The sequence below is a fragment of the Schistocerca piceifrons genome, chromosome 2, assembly GCF_021461385.2.
Source record: "Schistocerca piceifrons isolate TAMUIC-IGC-003096 chromosome 2, iqSchPice1.1, whole genome shotgun sequence".
NCBI classification, from domain to species: Eukaryota; Metazoa; Arthropoda; class Insecta; order Orthoptera; family Acrididae; genus Schistocerca; species Schistocerca piceifrons.
The window spans coordinates 594,214,387-594,228,870 of record NC_060139.1 but is presented as its reverse complement, the minus strand read 5'-3'; the positions used below and the strand labels follow the sequence as shown (position 1 = coordinate 594,228,870).

Below are 14,484 nucleotides of genomic sequence, written 5' to 3'. Positions count from 1 at the left end.
TATTGATGATTACTCACGATATACTCATGTTTATTTTCTTAGTTCTAAAGACCAAGTGAGAGATATCTTTGAGGAATATTGCAATATGGTTGAAAGGTGGACGGGAAAGAAGATCAAGATCATCAGGTCTGATAATGGGAGAGAATATATTAACCAGAAATTGAAGAAACTTCTGGCAGAAAAGGGAATCAGGCATCAAACTACCATAAGGTACAGCCCATCTCAAAATGGGGTTGCTGAGAGGGCTAATAGGACCATTGTTGAGAAAGCAAGGAGCATGATGACTGACGCTGAATTATCCAAAGATTTTTGGGCAGAGGCAGTGTCAACAGCTGTATATTTGAACAATAGATCACCTATAAAAGCATTAAAGAATAGAATCCCTTATGAGATATGGATAGGAAAGAAACCTGATCTAAGCAATATAAGGGTTTTTGGGTGAGATGCAATGGCACATATTCCAAAACAGCTAAGAGGAAAATGGGATCCGAAAGCTAAAAAGTATATTTTTGTAGGCTATTGTGAAAATTCAAAGGGCTACCGATTAATGGATCTATTGACTAAAAAGATTGTCATAAGTAGAGATGTAATATTCTTTGAAAATAGAAAGGACTCAAAAGAGAGAAAAACCACTAAGTCAACTGCACCTAGTTCAGAAAGTGAAACCTTGAGTGAGGAAATAGAAAGTGAAGAAGAGGAAGACGACAGCCAAGGACAAATGGATGCAATTTATGACGACAATGAGTTAGAGGATGAAAAAAATGAAGAAAACAATGTAAGGCGTTCTTCTCGTGTACCATAACCGAAGGAATATCCGGATTTTGAGATGTATACAGCATAGTCTTTTAATGATGAGCCAAGAACAGCAGAAGAAGCAATGAGTGGCTCAAACTCTCAAGAATGTAAAGAAGCGATGAAGAGAGAATTAGAATCTTTATATCAGAACGAAACCTTTGAATGGGTAGATATGCCAGGAGATAAGAAACCACTGCAGGCAAGATGGGTATTCAATTTGAAGAACCCTGAAAGGTCATCACCAAAATACAAAGCAAGACTTGTGGTAAAAGGATATTCACAAAAACAAGGGGTAGATTACGAAGAAACTTTTTCACCTGTAGTCAAGTATGCATCATTGAGATATCTTTTAGCCTTGGCAGTAAAACGAAATTTAATAATTCATCATATGGATGTTAAAACGGCATATTTAAATGGGAAATTGGAGGAGGAGATATATGTCATTCCACCAAGGGAAGCCATAAAAACCAGATCAGAAAGTAAAAAGATTTGGCGTTTGAGAAAAAAGTATTTATGGACTTAAACAAAGTGGACGTTGCTGGAATCGATGTCTACATGAAACTCTAATAAATACGAATATGAAGCAATCCAAGGCAGATCCCAGCATTTACTATAAGGGGAGAAAAGAAGAAATAATAATAATGGCGATATGGGTGGAAGATTTCTTTATCCTGACTGAAAGTGAAGGCCAAATGGGAATTTTCAAGAAACAGCTGCAAACCAAGTTTAAGGTGCATGATTTGGGAGAAGTGAAACGTTATTTAGGTATGCAGATTACTAAGGATGAAGAAAGACAAGAATTAAGCATAAGTCAATCATCATACACGGAAAAAATATTAAAGAAATTTGGCATGAGTGATTGAAAACCCATTAGTACTCCAATGGAAGTAGGAGTGAAGTTAAGTGTAAATGAGACTGATGTGGAATGTGACAAGAATGTTCCTTATTTAGAAGCAGTAGGGAGTCTGTTATATTTGTCTCAAACATCACGACCCGACATTGCTTTTGCCACCAATGCAGTGAGCAGATATTGCAGAGACCCAAAGGAAAAGCACTGGAAAGCTGTAAAGAGGATATTCCGATACCTAAGAGGAACCTCAAACTATGAGTTAAAGTACCATAGAGATGGTAACGCAAAACTAGAGGGATATAGCGATGCGGACTGGGGGAGTGAATTGGAAGACAGATACTCCACCACTGGCTGCTGTTTTAAATTAATGGGGGGCCTCACATCATGGTCCTGTCAAAAGCAAAAAACTGTTGCATTGAGCACCGTAGAGGCCGAGTATATGGCACTATCTTACACCACACAGGAAGCATTATGGCTACGAACATTAATAAGTGAAATAGAACCCAATTTAATTGAGGAACCTACAACCATCTTCTGTGACAATAAGGGAACCATAAACCTAGCTAAAAATGAAATTACTAGTGCTAGGACAAAGCATATTTATATACGGCACCAGTTCATTCGGGACCACATAGAGCGACAGATCATTGCCGTGGACTATCTGCGCACAGAAGACATGTTAGCTGACCTTCTGACCAAACCCTTGGAAAGGGAGAAGTTTGAGAAGATTGTGGGACTATTTGGTTTATCTTGTGGAAGCAACACACAAAATATAAGTTCAAGGAGGGGTGTTGGAATTGTGTGAACAATACATTTCGTGTGTGACGGCGCAAAGTGCACTGCGTAAAATAGACCTCTTTGGCATTGTCTAACACTCTTTGTGTGCGCTAATTATTCTGTTGTGTTCGCTGTAAATTCTTATTTGTTCTTGAATGTGCAAACATAGTAATTAGTAAAATGTCCTTTTTTATCCTTAATACTTATTCAGCTGCGCGAATTCCAATAAGTTGAATCACTATTGGGTATCGACATTCCGACATTATTACTTTCAGTCGTTTCTGTCGCAAAGAATCGCGTACGATGATTCTAATACTCTTACCCTACTATCATCCATTTCTGTTCCCTCCTCCCTATTCATGTCTTCGTTCACATCCCCTACATTAGATCTCAACCTTAGGACTTCTATGACATGGTCAGATACTACAAATTACAACCAACCAACACCAACACAACTACACACAACACACAAGTACTGTCTGAACTACAATATCAATTCAACAACGCGCAACTTGCCGTAGTGGTTCGCCAGCTACAATATATTTAACTGAAGCACAATGAGCTATGACCCAAACTTTAAATATCGTCGTATCAATTATTTCTATACGTACTTCGGTTTTCTGTCTTTTATAACACCTGTATGTGTGCCTCCCACAGGCGCGACGTCTATCGCTTTCAGTTTGTTGCAGTACTTTCTTCCTGTCACTCCTGGCGTAGTTTGTCGCAGACAGTGAAAGTGTAACACGAGCAAGTTAACACGATTGGTTGTTCCGTTCGTATACAGTCAGTAAATAATTCACAAATTAGCATGAATGAACTCTATATTGTTAATTTATTACCTTCAAAACCCACGTTGGGCGCCATTTGTGACGCCTCCTATTTCTGCCTACTGGCACTTCCACGATCATCGGAAGTATAACGTCCTTCTTCTACGCCCAGCCATTATTCTTCAGCTCGTCGATATATGTGAAAGCGAGGTGACACAACACTATCTGTTATCAGTCAATATTTGTTGCTAATGTCCGATCTTTGCACTAACTGGGGTTTCACAAAATCTTTTAATGTCTCTTTCGTTGATAAACTTAGATTCTAATTTGTACTGTCGCCTAGCTACGTTGTTTAGCGGTTGCCACCAAAGATCCTTCTTAACAGTTACAAGGCGACCGATTCGCGTTTCCAGATGAACTGATATCTTCGATTAGCGTAGCACATGTACACCCAATTAATTCCTTCAAAAGACCCAGGTTTCATTTAACAAAGCACAACGTTTTATCCGTTTAAAATTATTCCGATTTATATGAATGTGAAATAAACTATTGTTATTATTATTATTGTCCAGAGATAATCCAATACACGGATCAATTCTCTTGATACTCTGTTCGAAATGGTAGCAGACTGTAGTTTTTCCTTAACTTGGCTTTTATTAACATAATTCCTTCGATATGATTCGCTACTATGAATGGTCACACTTCAGTTCGATAATAAATGTCAAAACAGGTTGTACAATGAAAATTCAAGCTTCGACGCGCTGTTTGAATGGTAGCTTCGGCAACAACTGATGTTCTTAAACTGAGGTTAATGATATCGGCTGGTTCGAATGGCTCTGAGCAGTATGGGACTTATCATCTGAGGTCACCAGTCCCCTAGAACTTAGAACTACCTAAACCTAACTAACCTAACGACATCACACAGATCCATGCCCAAGGCAGGATTCGAACCTGCGACGGAGGCGGTCACGCGGTTCCAGACTGAAGCGCCTAGATCCGCACGGCCACATCGGCCGGCAATGATATCGATCTTTTATCGACTGAGATGTTCGCTGTATGTTAGCTTTATCTCATTTCTGTCAGTTTTCGTACCTTTGACAATAAATTAAACGAACAGACATTTACTTTCAATTAGCCCGGCTTCCAATAAACTTAGCTATCTGACACAGTGGCGCACGAACATGAGAGCCACGAATATTCAGGACTCAAATGCTAGAAGCTCGGACACTAAAATCTCGAACACAAAGACTTTCAGATTCAAAAGACCCCCAAACGCTAGAGACCCTCAGACGCTTAAGACTCCCAGAAGCTAAAGATGTTAACGATAAGTGCGCTGGGTTTATATAGTAATTGTAAAACCAAAGGGACGTTCATTAGAAACTCTTTCAATAGAGCCCCTTGCTATTTTGCGTGTAATACTCAATTCAATTGGCTCTTATTATTCGTTTGTTTAATTTTCTCTATGTTAAAACTGGAATTCATGATTTTGTATGAAATTTTGGAATAGTTCATGCCAGTTCGAATAAATTTTAGTTTAAAAAAAGACCGGTTATTATAGCGAGTGGTTATAGGAAGAACGGGAAATGTGTAAGCATTCCTTGGAAAACATGTTAAAATTAGGAAACGTAGAGTTTTACGTATGTGTCGTGTAAGGTACGCTGGGTTATGCTACAAGCTCTTATTATACCTTAAAGTAGTGTTTTCTTGCGTCCCCTTATTTACAAAAACTTTAAACAGTTAGGACCCCTTTCCGTGTCGAGTTCACATACAAATTCCTTCGACCTATCCCACTGACACATTGTTCGTTGACAGTCAAACGGACGAGTGCTGACAGATGTTGCACTTCATGTAGAGAATACAGTGTCCACGGGAGAGGATACTTGGAGTATCTTTGGTACACGTATGTCGTTAGCCCTCCCATTACGCCCTGTCACTGCGTATGCTGATCGGTTGACAGCAATCAGAGCTATATTCAGCAACTTACCAACTGTGAGTCACATTCTTTTCTACGTACAAAAATCTGTCACTTGGTTTCTTTATAGAATCTCCTGTGTCTTGTTTCAAGAATGTGGTCTACTTACGTCTGCAACAGGAGAGAATTAAAAGCATGCGCTGCAGGTCTATGTTTGTAGGCAGATGGTGCAGGTCAGAGTGAGTTCCTCTCGTCTCTAGGTTCACAGCCCAAAAAACATAGATAACATTCAGAGAAAAGGTGGAGACTCTAGAGCAAATCCTACTTGATCAAAACGACGCTGCTCGAACTATCTCATGCACCATATAGCGCACAAGTAGAGTTCAAGGTCGAAGTTAACATGCTGGGGCTGTGGCCCCAGTTCTACATTTCTCTCTCGTTATCCCTCAGGACTACAGCAAGGCAATTCTTTCTGTTTCATTTGCCGATCCGTTTTCTAACCTAGATAAGATTGATCTAGAGAGCTAATAAAGAATACACAAATGACAAATTTTCTTAATATCGGAATCAGGGTCTCTTTCACCTGATCTAATCCACGACTAAGCTGCAGCGTTGCTCGCGGAACGCCGGGTCCTTTGGAACCGAGACAGAAGGAGCTGTTAGTTTGACCGAGAAAAGCACTCTTAAATACAATCCAAGACGAAAAGAATAGAGGCGCCACAAAGTAGTTATGCAAATTGCTCATAAACTGATGTTCATACACGTATGTTGTAAACTTTGGTGGTCGATGGATGAATGTGTGAGCTCAGTTTCACCGTACAGCTGGCAAAGATAGTAAACAGGGTACATGTCGATACCATGCCATAAAGTCTCGGTAAACATCGTTCCTTGTACTCGGTTGGTCAGTAACTATGCCTCGCAGACGGTCTGATGTCAGAATTTGAGAAACGATGTGTAGTTGGACTCATAGAAGCCGGGTGGAGTAATCAGCGAATCGCTCGACATTTGAATGGGAGCGATGCCAATATTCGATGATGTTGGAAGTAGTTGGTAAACCATGGCCGAACACGGTGCAAGAAGGAAGCAATCGACTTAGACAGACGACTGAACATGAAGATCGAGAAATCATCAGATAGCCACTCAGCTGAGCGTTCATTTGTGGCAAGTAGTAAACAACTGTTTATGACAAGAGATTAGAGTCTGGTGATGGAGGAGAGCCGCCGGCGTCAGTGTGAATCACTTAAACGGCTTGCTTATCCCACGGTGGGAGCCAGCAGCAGGACAAATAACGCTTTTGGCTACAGGTGTCATACACTTTAGATTTGATTACATTTGCAGACTAATCAAGGTTACTGAGGTTGTCCAGTTTATCTGTGAGATCGAAATAAATTTGTTGTAAAGGAAAGCAGTGAAGCGACTGACAGCTATTTAATTACTTGCTGATTACATTACCTGAGAAAAGCAATGACGCACTTCGAAGACAAGGTCAAAGAGTGTAACTTTTTACATTTGCACACCATCTGCTGATATGCAAATAATTAGAGCTGCAACTCTTCGTGACAGGAGAACTGCTGGCGTTGTAACCAGGCCTGGTAGCGCACATAAGAGGCGTGAACAGAGTCAGACGTTGGTTGACAACTACGAAGAACATGGAGGTGCAGCGTGCTCATTTGAGACAAAGTTAACAGCACCTGACAGAGTCTGAAAGGGACCTCATTGCAGTGCCGCGATCGGGAAGAATGGACTGCTAATGACTGGCGCAACTGCATTGCGCGGCTCCAAAGCGTTCGGCGACGAATCACTGCTCTGCACTTCCGTGGACGAACATTCGAGGAGGTCCCATTCTTGCGATGCTTTGGAAAAGCACAGCTGTGTTACACCTGGTGTCACGGTGTGGGGGGGCATCGGGTATGACTTCACGTTGCAGCTGGTATTGATTGAGAGAACTCTGAAGACAAAATAGTATGTCACACGGACATACTGCGCCCTCAGGTGTTACCTCCCACGCAATAGTACTGCCACACGATTTTTTAATTCGACAATGCTCGTCCACACATGTTATAACACGCCCGTGGGTACAAATGGCGGAGGGGTCTCCTTACCTGGTAGTCGCTTTTCGTTTTGTGACCGCGCGCCCTGTCCTCACCACGTACCTGATAATCCCGCGACGGTCGTATTGTTCTGCTCCACACTGCCGCTGGCTTGCCTGAAATTATGTATTTAAATGTGTAAGCGGATTTAGGAGAGCCACTCAACGTTAAGCACAACACTGTCCTACGTCAGGTATGAACATCTACACTGCTGGCCATTAAAATTTCTACACCATGAAGATGACGTGCTACAGACGCGAAATGTAACCGACAGGAAGCAGATGCTGTGATATGCAAATGATTTGCGTTTCAAAGCACTCACACAAGGTTGGCGCCGGTGGCGACACCTACAACGTGCTAACAAGAGGAAAGCTTCCAAACGATTTTTCATGCACAAAAGAGCAGTTGACCGGCGTTGCCTGGTGAAACGTTGTTGTGATGCCTCGTGTAAGGAGGAGAGATGCGTACCATCACGTTTCCGACTTTCATAAAGGTCGGATTGTAGCCTATCGCGATTGCGGTTTATCGTATCGCGACATTGCTGATCGCGTTGGTCGAGATCCAATGACTGTTAGCAGAATATTGAATCGGTGGGTTCAGGAGGGTAATACAGAACACCGTGCTGGACCCCAACGGCCTCGTATCACTAGCAGTCGAGATGCAGGCATCTTATCCGCATGGCTGTAACGGATCGTGCAGCCACGTCTCGATCCCTGAGTCAACAGATGGGGACGTTTGCAAGACAACAACCATCTGCACGAACAGTTCGACAACGTTTGCAGCAGCATGGACTATCAGCTCGGAGACCATGGCTGCGATTACCCTTTACGCTACATCACAGACAGGAGCGCCTTCGATGGTGTACTCAACGGCGCACCTGGGTGCACGAATGGCGAAACTTCATTTTTTCGGATGAATCCAGGTTCTGTTTACAGCATTGTGATGGTCGCATCCGTGTTTGTGCGACATCGCGGTGAACGCACATTGGAAGCGTGTATACGCCCTCGCCATACTGGCGTATCACCCGGCGTGATGGTACGGGGTGCCATTGGTTACACGTCTCGGTCACCTCTTGTTCCCATTGACGGCACTTTGAACAGTGGACGTTACATTTCAGAAGTGTTACCACCCGTGGCTCCACCCTTTATTCGATCCGTGCGAAACCGTACATTTCAGCAGGATAATGCACGACCGCAAGATGCAGGTCCTAGAAGGGCCTTTCTGGATACAGAAAATCCTCGACCGCTGCCCTGGCCAGCACATTCTCCAAATCTCTCACCAATTGAAAAGTGTGGTCAATGGCGGTCGAGCAACTGGCTCGTCATAATACGCCAGTCAATACTCTTGAAGAACTGTGGTATCGTGTTGAAGCTGCATGGGCAGCTGTACCTGTACACGCCACCCAAGCTCTGTTTGACTCAATGCCCAGGTGTATCAAGGCCGTTATTACGGCCAGAGGTGGTTGTTCTGGGTACTGATTTCTCAGTATCTATGCACCCAAATTGCGTGAAAATGTAATCACCTGTCAGTTTTAGAATAATATTATTGTCCAATGAATATCATCTGCATTTCTTCTTGATGTAGTAATTTTAATGGCCAGTAGTGTATATTCTGAGACAATATGAAAATCACAGGTTGCACTGTTTACATTCTGAGTCATAACTGCTTATCCCAATTAACGTTCTTGATGTTTATCTGTCCACAATATCACTTGGACGAGCGTACGCGAAACCGACGCGAAGCGGGTGACTGTTAATGATGCGGAAGCCTTATGATCGAACGTTAGTTCTTACGCTCGTCACGCACTTTCGGTTCCAGTCTTCCTTGTCACTAGTAATGATATAACACTGCTCATAAAGTTAAACTACTGTTCACAGTTCACAATCGTACGAGCGTGAGCGTAACTGTCGCGGCACGGCTGATTGTTGATGATGCGGAAACGCGATGACCGAACCCACGTTGTCACACTCGCTGCAAGACACTGGCACTTGATTGCACTCTTTTATGGTAACTAATTTTTACAGATTCACATTCGTTCATTGTCAGAGCCCGGAAACGGCGCGGATGATTGATGCTGTGCGACACGCAACGGGAGGATACTCAAATACGTTATCGGCGGCACTGCTCATTTTGTATTACGACATTACGCACTTTCCTCTGAATCACATCCATATTTCATCACCTTACTGTAATAGCAGTTGTAGTAACACTTGAACTCCCATAATAACTATGCCTCTCACATGCAGAGTTACCCCAACACAACAGTTCCGCGTCCCGTGCTCGACTCTGCAATCGCGCTGCCCGCAAAGATACTCCGCAACTAAGCCAGCAATATGACAATACACCTACAGTGTCATGTGTCTCTTTGAACTATCTGTTTGTTGTTGAGGTATTACCATGGCCAGCGAGTTCCCAAAATCTGTCCCCGATAGAACATGTGGGAGACCGCCTCGCGGGTCTACATTGTCCTAGTGCCAATAACCTCCAGATCAAGAACAAGTTACAATAGTTGTGGGCCAACTTGCCTCAGGAAAGGATAAAAAGGCTTTATGACACTTTCCCCAGTCGAATCTTTTGCTTACATCCAGGCAAGAGAGAGGTCCAGTGTCAAGCTGATTATTAGTCTCACACTCCCACATGTTTTGTAAACTTCTCTAGCGTTTGTAATCACTAACATAACATCACATACTCTGTCACATACCCTCATTCCTATGCTCCTGCCACTCTTGCCAACTTCACTTCATTGTTAGGTAATGTAAATGGTTTTTACACGTAGATTCGGCTGCTTAAGGCATTGTTTTCTTATTAGGGAGGAGCCGGTTTCAAGTCCCCGTCGGGCTGCCCCGATCAGGATGCTCCACGGTTTCTCTCAATCATAGCAAATGCATATCAAATAACAATGCTGTCGACTGTGTGCTAAACCAGTAAATCACTCCTTGTTCTTTCGATCCTGTACCACGACCTGTTATTTGGAAATCACTGTTATCTTTCCAATTTAACAGATATCAGAGCCCTCTGAGCGTTTCAAAGTCCGTTTTGTTAGCTTTATCTTGAATTCTGAAACTGAATTTGATAACTCATTTGTCAACAAGTCTGCACAATATCGAGTATAAAACGGAGCGATGCGTCTGATACTCATAGGTGCGGGTGGAAGACAACAATGAACGCGTTGGCTATATTGCTTTTTGCCGTGGCCGCTGCCGTTCAGGTAAAATGTGTTGCAGTCACGTTAGCACATATACTATAAGTGCAGCAAACAGACTGAGTCATTAAATGGCGATTTTGAACATTGTGTAGATTATTCTGAGGCTACCGTCAATGTATTCACTACGTTTAACCAATCTTACCACCCAACTTACATCAGAGCTTATGTAGACTGGTTCAAACAATTACACAATAGAACATTACACTTCTAAGGGATGTCAGTGTGCATCGTAGAGCGGAACTGTAGTCGAAAAGCCAGTTGTGTACTGATCGGCTGTGCTGAAATACGTCGATTTGACTATGGTTAAGGTTATACCTGGTATATTTTTTATAACAGGGTTTGATTTATACTCCCAAGTTATTTAGTAGCTGTACTTATTGATAATCTCATGGATTTTTAATTGAACTACATTGAGGTTCATTGGTTAATATCACATAAATCATACTTACATGATAATCATAATAAGAATCTCCAGAATGAGATTTTCACTCTGCAGCGGAGTGTGCGCTGATATGAAACTTCCTGGCAGATTAAAACTGTGTGCCCGACCGAGACTCGAACTCGGGACCTTTGCCTTTCGCGGGCAAGTGCTCTACCAACTGAGCTACCGAAGCACGACTCACGCCCGGTACTCACAGCTTTACTTCTGTCAAAAATATGCAAAATACGCAGTTCCATAGAAACACAGAGTTCAAAGGGACATAGAGCATCAAATGATATAAATTTGTCAAATGCTAGTGTGCTTGCTAGGAAACATCTATGACTATAGAATTTTGTTCATGTAAGCCGGAACTACAAATTCTGATCTATACTTTACGAATTTAATCCAAGAGTAAGAGAAAATGTAGCTTTCTTACGAAAGTATTGTCCTTTTTCTAGTTTGGTGACATATAATGCAATTTTTTTTATCTTTTTTCTCCAACTTCCTGAAGTAACTCACATTCTAAATATTAAAATACCACATCATATGAAGAGAGCAGACTTTGTTGTGTACAAAGTCCAGAATCAATATCTATGATAAAGAATGGAAAAAAGGGTGAATCTGCAGCGGCAATGTAATATGTAATTATCGGCATTCAACGAGTTTTTCTGAATGTGGTACAATTTTTAACATGTTCAATAATTTCCGAAAATTTTATTATTATTATTGTTTCAATTTTTCAAATTTCTCCAATAAATTTCACTGTTTCTTAGGAGCAAATTGTGTGAATACACTATGTATTCTATCTTAAATAATTTGTTAGAATATAGTGATTCAGGTAGTTGAATAACTTTAGTAGCACATCAGTTCTAAGAGAACTGAATGAAAGCTTACAGACTATATATGCACACTAACAACATTTGTAATGTAAACCATTTCATATATTGCCATAATTTTCACAACAGAACACCTGATTAACGAATGCTTTGTTTCTATTGAAGCATATGTCCTAACTGGCAAAAGTGCAACCCCCACTCTCCCGTTTTATTATCGAGTAATTCTGTTTAATTACATTTCATGACCGCCATCAATCAAGAGCCTGAAGGAAATGTTCTGAGCATTGCAGATCCTTTGCACCATAGTGAGACAAAGTTTCGACTGGATATCCACAGTCACTGCGATTCCGCACTTCTTAATACGTTTTGTACATTAGATCTGCTGTTATTACTTCATGACAGGTTCAGTACGGTATTAATTTCACTTAATTTAGGTTCCCTCATGTTTGTGTTGAGCTTCAGATCCTTTAAAGATTTACCTGGTCATACAACCACATCAATTTTAATGATTTTGTGCAAACAATTTACTCATACTGTTTTGACTTCATAAATTCTGGTTGTTTATGAATATGTAGAGGGGTAATGCATGTAACTCGCAACAATTTGTAAAACAATTTGTCACCACAGACGCTATCCTGCTCTATTCTAGTTCAGTATTAATACATGAAAGAATTTGCTGCCTTAGTTGATTACTTGAAAACTAGCTGTTTCCTCTGCCTGTGCTTGCATATCAGTAGTTTTGTTAGGATGAGTGATGGTGAGTAAGCTACTGTACATGAAATAACCTCAGCTGCCCTCAGGTGTCTGCTTGTTTGGGTAAGTTTAGCTCAGGATGTGTGCCATACACGGCGCACACCCTCCCCCTCCCTTCATCACATCACCTACTTCAGTTCACAACAAGGCTGCACGCACACCGTTGTTGCTAAGTGGTGCAAGCATGTTCCATCTGTTATTTCCCGTTATTTCATTATTTTAGGTGCAGAATTTTTTTTAATTTCTTAAACATCCTATGTTCTTCCTCGGAATTAAAGCTATCTCTATATCACATTTTATGGTTCAGCAGTTTAGTTGTGAAACCATAACTCAGATACTTTCGCTCATATCATAGTACAGCACGGATTAAAAACATTGAAGATTCTGTAAGCATTGTCTACGTTATATTGAATCGTATTTCGTAAAACATACCAACCAAAATAAACATTTTCTCAAGTACGATGAAGTTCATAAGTCAAAGAATAAACAGCTTTTTCAAAGAGCAAATATTTTCTCCTAATTTGCTTAATATTTTTCAAATCAATAAATTTCTTAAATTACACACTTTTTTATAGTATCCTGCGTTCTTCCATAGCGTTCAAGCTATCTCTATACCAAATATCATCAAAATCGATTCAGCGCTTAAGTTGTGGAAAAGTAACAGACAAACACCCATTCGCATTTACAGAACCTTAAATTACGATATTTTTTCTTGATCCGATTTGACAGAACATAGCCTGTATGTTGCCACAGTCTACGCTCAAGTTACCTGTGAAAACCACACTAAAATTCGTCTTTAAAATAGAGAGACAACCACAACGGTCTTACAGCATCATTATTAGTATAGATACATATATAGAAGATGACGTATTTTCGACGTATGGTTTTGCTGAAGACGATATCAACACAAATGTATAAAATTCCTTTGTTGACAGGCGCTGCCCCAGTATGCGACGCTACAGCGCAATCTTACACCTATGGTGAAGACAAAGCCACTTGTGCGTAAGTATTTCTATAATGTACGAGTACCAGAGAAAAATTATGTTTCGCAGCAGTATTTAAATCACTCTTACTTAATCCTCGAATCCGTGACATTTTATAACTAGTTGCTTGCTTATTGGCGACCTTTAAATCGGCTTATCACAGAATACGCATTTCTCGTAGCAGCAGAGTTATACGTCGCAAATTGTGTGCCATTGCGTATCGCCATAGTTCTGTCTATCACTATTTAGCTATTGTACATACACTAGTTCAGTACATAAAATCTCTTTTAAGTCTTATCTGCATGGTCATTCTAGCAAACGTTCTTTGCATATGTGATATTCATGTCCAAGGTATTATATAAAGTACCCATGAAATAACTGTAGAATCTTCGCATGGTGCTACCTGCCTCTCTACATTCTCGATCAGTTGTTATTTCCGCCAAGTCCTCTGAGCGGGAAACACAGTGTGTCAAACCTCTGTGGCACGTGTGTAGTATCCTGGTGCCTATAGTACTATAAGTAAAAGCTGGGGGCGCTAACCTCACAACAACAGTCATATGGTATGATGACAGACCCTTGATGGAAACAAAAGTACAAAAGTGAACACAATGTGGAGCAAGGATTTTCTGCGACATATGTAAGAAGCAACTGACAAAAAGAAAACAAACTCTGGACAACGCTAACAACATGATAATGTAACAAGTGAAGGGGACTGGATAAGTGGTACTATTGTTTTACAACGTACTTGACGCTGTGGTATGACGTAGTAAGCGAGTTCGCTTATTGAGAACGGAAAAAATCCATCTCCATCAGGAACTAGATCGACTGATCCCTCCGAGAGTATTGATCTATTATCCACCATAAAGCGAAAACTCTGTGCTTATTTGGCTGTTAGGTTAAATGTTTCTATTAGTTACCGATTAATACAGGTGCCATCTTCGTCAACTCGGAATGCGCCCTACTTACATAACATGCTGATAGCCATGTATGAAGGTAAATGCAGTGTTTCTTGACTTCAAAAATGCTTCTTACTCATTACTACACAAACAGTTACTAACGAAATTGCTATTGTATAGGATATAAAGTGAAACTCGT

At 41.1% G+C, this 14,484-nt stretch overlaps 1 protein-coding gene across 1 annotated transcript in view; it reads left to right on the top strand.

The window, feature by feature from the left end:
* LOC124775626 (brachyurin-like) overlaps nucleotides 1-14,484 on the top strand; it is a 66,878-nt gene that overhangs the window by 674 nt on the left and 51,720 nt on the right. The window lies entirely within an intron of this gene.